Genomic DNA, 7,733 nt, shown 5'->3' on the forward strand with positions numbered 1-7,733 from the left:
TTAAACATTTGTGGAAGGAAAATACAGAGGTGATGTTTGCGTACCTGACTGCACATGATGACCATCTGTACCATCCTGCTAAGTTTATCATTTGGCTAACAGGTGGCATCAGCTAGTATTGCTCCCCTTGTGATACTACATTATGTTGGGGTGGGGGTGGGGAGTTGATGTAACGAGAGGCCCCGTGTAACATCCTATTCCCCAACAACCTTTCCCTCAATGAGCTTTATATTCATTGTTGATCACTGCCAAGTGAGTTATTACACTGGGAATAGCAGAATACTTATTACTTCATGTAATTTCTTCTGTATTTACTAGGTGGCATTGTTTAGTAAAGAAGAGCACTCTTCCCTTTCCCCTTTTAATAATGCTTACCATCGTCATTCTTTATGATGCTCAAATTGTCCCAAATTTGACAAGCAGGTGCCCCCTCAAACTGGTTCCTGTGTCTTGCTCTACACCAACCTTAAAAATATTACTTTTCCTTTCTAATTAGCAAAGTAACACATATTCAAGGCAAAATATTTTGGAAGAGAAAACTGCGAAACAGGAGAGGTTCCTATATTCCTCAACCTAAAAATAATTACTAATATTTTGATTGTCTTTCCAGGAGATAGAATTTTTTTTTCTCATCTGATATTTTGTTCCATAAAAACAGAAACATAATGCAGAGAATATCAACTTCTCTTCACTAAACTTATTTCCACAGCAACTATTTCCCACCTCATGAAGTATGATTCTATGCCATTATTTTTTTAAATTATTTTAATTGGAGGCTAATTACTTAACAATATTGTAGTGGGTTTTGCCATACACTGACATGAGTCAGCTATGGGTGTACATGTATCCCCTATCCTGAATCCCCCTCCCACCTCCCTCCCCATCCCATCTCTCAGGGTCGTACCAGTGCACCAGCCCTGAGCACCCTGTCTCATGCATCAAACCTGGACTGGCGATCTATTTCACATATGATAATATACATTGAAACATATATATATTCTCTCAAATCATCCCACCCTCACTTTCTCCCACAGAGTCCAAAAGTCTGTTCTTTATGTCTGTGTCTCTTTTGCTGTCTCACATATAGGGTCATCATTACCATCTTTCTAAATTCCTTATATATGTGTTAATATACTGTATTGGTGTTTTTCTTTCTGACTTATTCTGTATAATAGGCTCCAGTTTCATCCACCTCAGTAGAACTGATTCAAATGTGTTCTTTTTAATAGCTGAGTAATATTCCATTGTGTATATGTACCACAGCTTTCTTATCCATTTGTCTGCCAATGGACATATAGGTTGCTTCCATGTCCTAGCTATTGTAAACAGTGTTGTGATGAACACTGGGGTACATGTGTCTCTTTCAATTCTGGTTTCCTCGGTGTATATGCCCATCAGTGGGATTGCTGGGTCATATTATGACATTATTTTTGATGAGTTATTCATATGGATGAACCATAATTTACTTAACCAATACTCTGTGGTCAGGTATTTAGTTTGTCCCCAACTTCTTTGATTCTCAGCAAGTTTAAGTATTTTTCCTTATGTGTGCTGCTCATTTAGAGATATTCTTTTGTGAACTGCATTTTCATGTCCTGTGGTTGTTGATAAAACCTCCTTATTGGGAGGTTTATGGCTAAATTAATTTGTAAAATCTTTATTAAGTACCTCAATTTATTTTTAATTTTGTTTATAATGAACTCTAACATACAAGTCTCAATTAACAGAACTTTTCTTAGTCACATGAACTCATCTTTTACGTTCTACTTTCTGTCTTTGATAATACATTTATAACAGTCTTTCCCAACCCAAGATTATGTAAATATTCATCTATGTTCTATTATATTTCACTCCTCAATCCATCTAAAATTTCAGCTTTTATGTGGTTAAAACAGAATGAAAATGGATCCTTATCTCAAGCCACTAATAAAAACCTGAAATGGATTAAAGACTTAAGTGTAAGACCTGAAGCATAAAACTCCTAGAAGAAAGCGTAGGGGAAAATCTCCTTGACACTGGTCTTGGCAATCAGTTTTTAGGTATTACATCAAAAAGCACAAGCCACAAAAGCAAAAAAGTAGTAAAAGAGGCTACATCAAACTGAAAAGCTTCTACACAGCAAAGGAAACAATCAACAAAATAAAAAGGCAATCTACCAAATGGCATCACCAACTCGAAGGACATGTGTTTGAATAAGCTCAGGAGTTGGTTGTTGGACAGGGAAGCCTGGCGTGCTGCAGTCCATAGAGCTGCAAAGCATCGGACACAACTGAGTGACTGAACTGAACTTACCAAATGGAAGAAAATATTTCCAAATCATATATCTGATATGGGATTAATAACCAAAAAATGTAAATAACTCATACAACTCATTAGCAAAAAAAAAAAAATCCAATTAAAAAAAGACCAGAGGATCTGAATAGACATTTTTCCCAAGACACACAAATGGCACACAGGTACATAGAAAGGTGCTCAACAGTGCTAATCATGAAGGAAATGCAAATCAAAATCCCAATGAACTATCACCTCACTCCTGTTAGAATGGCTATCATCAGCAAAACAAGATATTAAAAGTGTTTATGAGGATGTGGAGAAAAGGAAACCCTTGTGCACAGTTAAAAGGAAAGTAAATTATTGCAGCCTCTGTGGAAAACAGAATGGAGATTTCTCAACAAGTTAAAAATAGAACTACCCTGAGATCCAGTAATCCCACTTTTGGTTTACACCCAAAGGAAATGAAAACAGGATCTTCAAATTATCTGTATACTCCCCATGTTTACTAAAGCATTATTCACAATAGCCAAAATATGAAAACAAGTATTTGGCAGTGGGCAAGTGGATAAATGTGGTAAATATATGCAATGGGATATTTTTCAGCCAGGAAAAAGAAGGAAATGCTTCCATTTGTGACAACATCAATGAACTTTAAGGTCATTATGTTAAGTGAAATAAATCAGACAAAGACAAATGCTATATGACCTCACTTATACGTGGAATCTAAAAAAGTCAAACTCATAGAAACAGAGTATAGTGATGGTTTCCAGGGGCTGAGGGTGTGGGAAATGTCGGTCAAAGGGTACAAACTTCCAAGTAAAAGATGACTAAGTTCTGGGGATCTAACGCACTGCATGGTGGTTACTGCTAATCCTGTATTATGCACCGAAAAGCTGCTGAGTAGATCTTAATATGTTCTCATCACAGAAAAGAAATGGTGATTATGTGACACAGTGGCAGTGTTAGCCAAGACTACAGAGGTAACCATTTTTCAAGCAGGAAGGTATCAAATCAACACACTTTACAAGTTAAACTTACATAATGTTATCAGTTACACCTCAATAAAGCCTGGAAATAAAAAAAAGACAAGTGAGTGGCACACATGGATTAAAACCCAGGCTTCTGGCCTCAGAGCTTTACACTAAACAACTGTAACTGAGGGCCGTAAAATAAACCACAGTTATCTTCTTTCTCTAGTGACACTGAGGTTGTCTGCAATCTTCTGTACCATTAACAAAATTTTCAGTGAACATCACTGTGCCAATCTCCTTGTGAATATGTAGAACATCTCCTGAGGGTATATCCTCAAGTGGAATAGAAATGGAAATATTTTAGGTTTTTTTGAAAAGTAGAGCAGGTGTTATTTAAAATTTCCTTCCTTTCAGAAAAAAGAAAAAAATTTTTCTTTCTCACAGAATATATGGTGCATGAAGGCAGGGATTTTGTCTTTTTTTGTTCAATGCTCTACTCTACATGAGACATAATAGATATTTGATAAGGGTATGAGTGGTTCTTAAATATCAGGTTTTGTTGCCTTAATTATGCAAACTTTGTATAGGGTTGAAAAGAATCTCTGAGAATTTCTATTTACTCTTTATGTGTTGAGAATTTTACCAAAACCTCAGGTTTATCCCCAAAGGAGACTGGGAAAGAGCATTCTTCCTAGACTCCAGTACTTCCTCTAGATGTTATCGGAATCTTCCCCAATGACTGTAAGCTGGGAGGCAGGAAACAGGTTCAGCAACTCAGCAACCTGAGGAGAATGGGGAGGGAGACATAGCTGTAAAAATCTTGAGCCTGATCAAGGTGTGGCTGATCTTCTTGGTGCTGCCAACTGCAACGCCAAGGCTAAGTCTTGCCCTTAGGCAGATGGAGCTCAGCCATCACCAGCTTCATGAACGCCGCCAAGCCACAGGGGCTAAGGGCATTCCAGTAAATAGTTCCCAGGCCATCCCAGGCTCACTCTCGTCCTCACACCTCCAAAGCAGGGCATGTTTATGAGATTCCAAACCAGACTCCTAGTTAGCCCTCATGTGCCAGAGTGGCTCCACTGCACTTTCCAGCAGAAATTCCTTTCAATGTCTTGCGTGTGAACAGCAACTTTCCAGAGAATTCAGCAATGCCACAGGTTTCTCCTATGTTTAATGCTTTGCTGGTCAACTCAGTCACGCTCCGACGAGAAGGAATCACGTAATAACATGTGGGTTCCTTACCCTGACGGTTGAAATACAGATAAACTAAGCTCTTTTTATCAGAGAAGGCAATGGCAACCCACTTTAGCACTCTTGCCTGGAAAATCCCATGGACGGAGGAGCCTGGTGGGCTGCAGTCCATGGGGTCGCTAAGAGTTGGGCACGACTGAGCGACTTCATTTTCACTTTTCACTTTCATGCAATGGAGAAGGAAATAGCAACCCACTCTAGTATTGTTGCCTGGAGAATCCCAGGGACAGAGGAGCCTAGTGGGCTGCCGTCTATGGGGTCACACAGAGTCGGACACGACTGAAGCGACTTAGCAGCAGCAGCAGCAGCAGCAGCAGCAGCAGCAGCAAGCTCTTTTTATAGGGTATTGACAAGTTTTTTCATTACACAACAGATTGAAATCAACCTCATTACACTTTGATCAGGTCACTCTCACTGGCCTCTTCCTTTAGTGCAGAAGAAAAAAGTCTGATTTGAAATAAGGAGAATTTATCCACTACGACCTTGATCAAGATATGTAACTTCTTGAAATAATGCCATTTGCAGCAATATGAACAGACCTAAAGATTATCGTACTAAACAAAGTCAGAAAGAGAAAGACAAATACCAAATGATATCATTTATATGTAGAATCTAAAATAACAATACAAATGAACATAATCTATGAAAAAAAAATAGATTCACAGATATACAGAACAGACCTGTGGTTACCAAAGCGGAAGGGGGAGGGAAGGGAAGGAATGGGAGTTTGGAATTGGCAGAGGAAATTATGTGTAGGATGGATAAACAACAAGGTCCTACACAGAGAACTATATTCAATATTCTGTGACAAACCATAATGGAAAATAATGTGAAAAAGAATATATACATATATATATATGAGTCATTTTGCTGTACAGAAAAAATTAACACAACACTGTAAATCAACTATACTTTAATACAATTTTTAAAAAAGATATATAACTTCTTAGAGTTTAGTGTCTTCAGCTTGGACTAGATGAACTCTGTGAGAACTTCCTGATCCTTTCCTGAGATTTTCCTATGAGAATATTCTTCCCCTTTCATTTCTTTCTCTATTTCTACTGCTTCTCTAATCGTAACCACACCTATGACATTACATGGCCCAAATTCAGTAGGATCTTCTTCCCATACCCCAGTAGCTCAAGGACTATAGTGGTGGTGATTCTCCTGTTACCTTTCTAGTACACGACTGAGAAAAGACACTGCACTGTGTGTTCTTACTCTCCGTGATCATAGGTAGCATATATAGTCCTGTTTCTTCCCAACCTTCAGAGAGAGGCACTGCAAGGACTCTCAGCACTGGGGAGAAGAGATTCAGGAACCACCTTAGGAAAAAAATCACTAAAAATATAAAAAGTCAGTAGCTTCTCCAAGTAGACCTGAGTGGCTAAAAATCTGAGATGGCACCTGCCTGATGCTCTAATTTTCATACACACAGACCTGGAATACTACAAACTCTCTATTTTGACCTTGCTTTTACTTATGAGAACCCTAGCCTCATAATTAAAAACACCATGGTCCAGAGCACTGTGGAGCGAATATGCTCTGGGGTCTAATTACTCACTACTTAGTTAACCTAACTAATCCCCTCTTCCCACTGCTTCTCATATTTTTTTTTTAAACTGCATTTGCTTTAAAGTGTACCTTCGTCCCCATCTCTGTTCTATCATTGCATCACATCAGGAAAGCATCCTTTCACCTCCTTGGACAGCTCTGGTGCCAAGAAATAATGAAAACTTATTTCTCTTGATGGAAAATTACAAGTCATCCAGACATATGAATAAGGAGAAAAGACAGCTGTCAGTGAATATCCTTTGAGCCTACTGAATCCATATCACAAACCATTTTTGATGGTGCCTAAACAAACATTGCAAAGGATGTGTGTCATAAAGCATGGTCCCCAGGCTTTGCTTTGACTCAAACTTAAAGATTTAAAATGCATGAACTGACTTAAGGTTGAGAACTTTTAATTTTTCAAACAAGACCATTAAAATTAAAAAAAAAAAAAAAGACTACCCTAAACTATTGCCATTTCAAAAGGATGTTTTAGTCATATATTCATGTAAGGCAATATTATTCAGTCACAAAGTAATGAAATTCTGACACATGCTATAACATAGATGAACCCTGAAAACATTAAGCTAAGTGAAATAAGCCATACACAAAAGGACAAATACCATATGATTCCCCTTTCATAAGGTATCTAGAGTAGTCAAATACAGAAATAGAAAACTTATCAGAGGTAGGTTACCAGGAGCTGAGGGGAAGGGAGATGCATTGCTTAATGGATAGAGTTTCTGTTTGTGGTGATAAAAACTTTTTATAAAAGACAGTGGTGATGACAGCATATCACGTAATTAATAGCCCTGAATCGGACACACTTAAAAACGATTAAAATGTCCTCAAAGGGGGGACATTACACACACACACACAGAAGAAAGCACAGAAGTAAACAGAAGTCCATAGATGTTTTCATTGAAGTCAGAGGAAAGAACAGGTGCAGATCCAAATGAGTATATATCAGTTCAGCTGTGGAAACAAATAGTTCTGGATCACCTGCTGAGGGTAAAAGGGTCTTGGAATTGGAATTCTATTTCTTCTCTCAATCCTATACTTTTTTATCCAGCTTTTTAACATTCTCCATGGTCTGGCCATGGGGTTACCTAACCAACACACTCAATATGAACAATTCACTGCAATCAAGCCCTGCTACTCGTGAGCCTAGAACACTCAAGGTCTTTCCTATCCCCATCATCTTATGTATGATGCTAATCCTTTTCCTTGGCTTTCTGGTCTTCAGACATCCTCCTGGTCTTCCAGGGCAGTCTGAGAACCACCTCCACATGGAAGAGACTAGCTCTTCCCTAATTATCCTATCCTCCTAATAACCATCCTCAGTGACTCCAATGGCCTTGACCACCACCAGCACAGAAGAGGCTACTTCCCATGAAACTTTACTTACCCACAGCAGTGTGCTGGTTACTATCTTCCATTTGTTAGTCATGTGTAGGCTCCTTCTCTCAACCTTATATTATATATACCTTACTGTGCTTAGTCACTTCAGATCAGATCAGATCAGTCACTTAGTCGTGTCCGACTCTTTGCGACCCCATGAATCGCAGCACGCCAGGCCTCCCTGTCCATCACCAACTCCCGGAGTTCACTGAGACTCACGTCCATCGAGTCAGCGATGCCATCCAACCAGTCGTGTCCAATTCTTTGAGCCACCATGCACTG

General features: G+C 38.8%; 2 protein-coding genes across 5 annotated transcripts in view; both read right to left on the minus strand.

Moving 5' to 3' along the window:
- N4BP2L1 (NEDD4 binding protein 2-like 1) overlaps nt 1-7,733 on the minus strand; it is a 57,252-nt gene that overhangs the window by 49,027 nt on the left and 492 nt on the right. The gene's annotated exons all lie outside the window — the stretch shown is intronic.
- N4BP2L2 (NEDD4 binding protein 2-like 2) overlaps nt 1-7,733 on the minus strand; it is an 85,289-nt gene that overhangs the window by 5,130 nt on the left and 72,426 nt on the right. The gene's annotated exons all lie outside the window — the stretch shown is intronic.

This window comes from Bison bison, unplaced genomic scaffold, assembly GCF_000754665.1.
Source record: "Bison bison bison isolate TAMUID 2011002044 unplaced genomic scaffold, Bison_UMD1.0 scf7180017864056, whole genome shotgun sequence".
In the NCBI taxonomy this organism is placed as follows: Eukaryota; Metazoa; Chordata; class Mammalia; order Artiodactyla; family Bovidae; genus Bison; species Bison bison.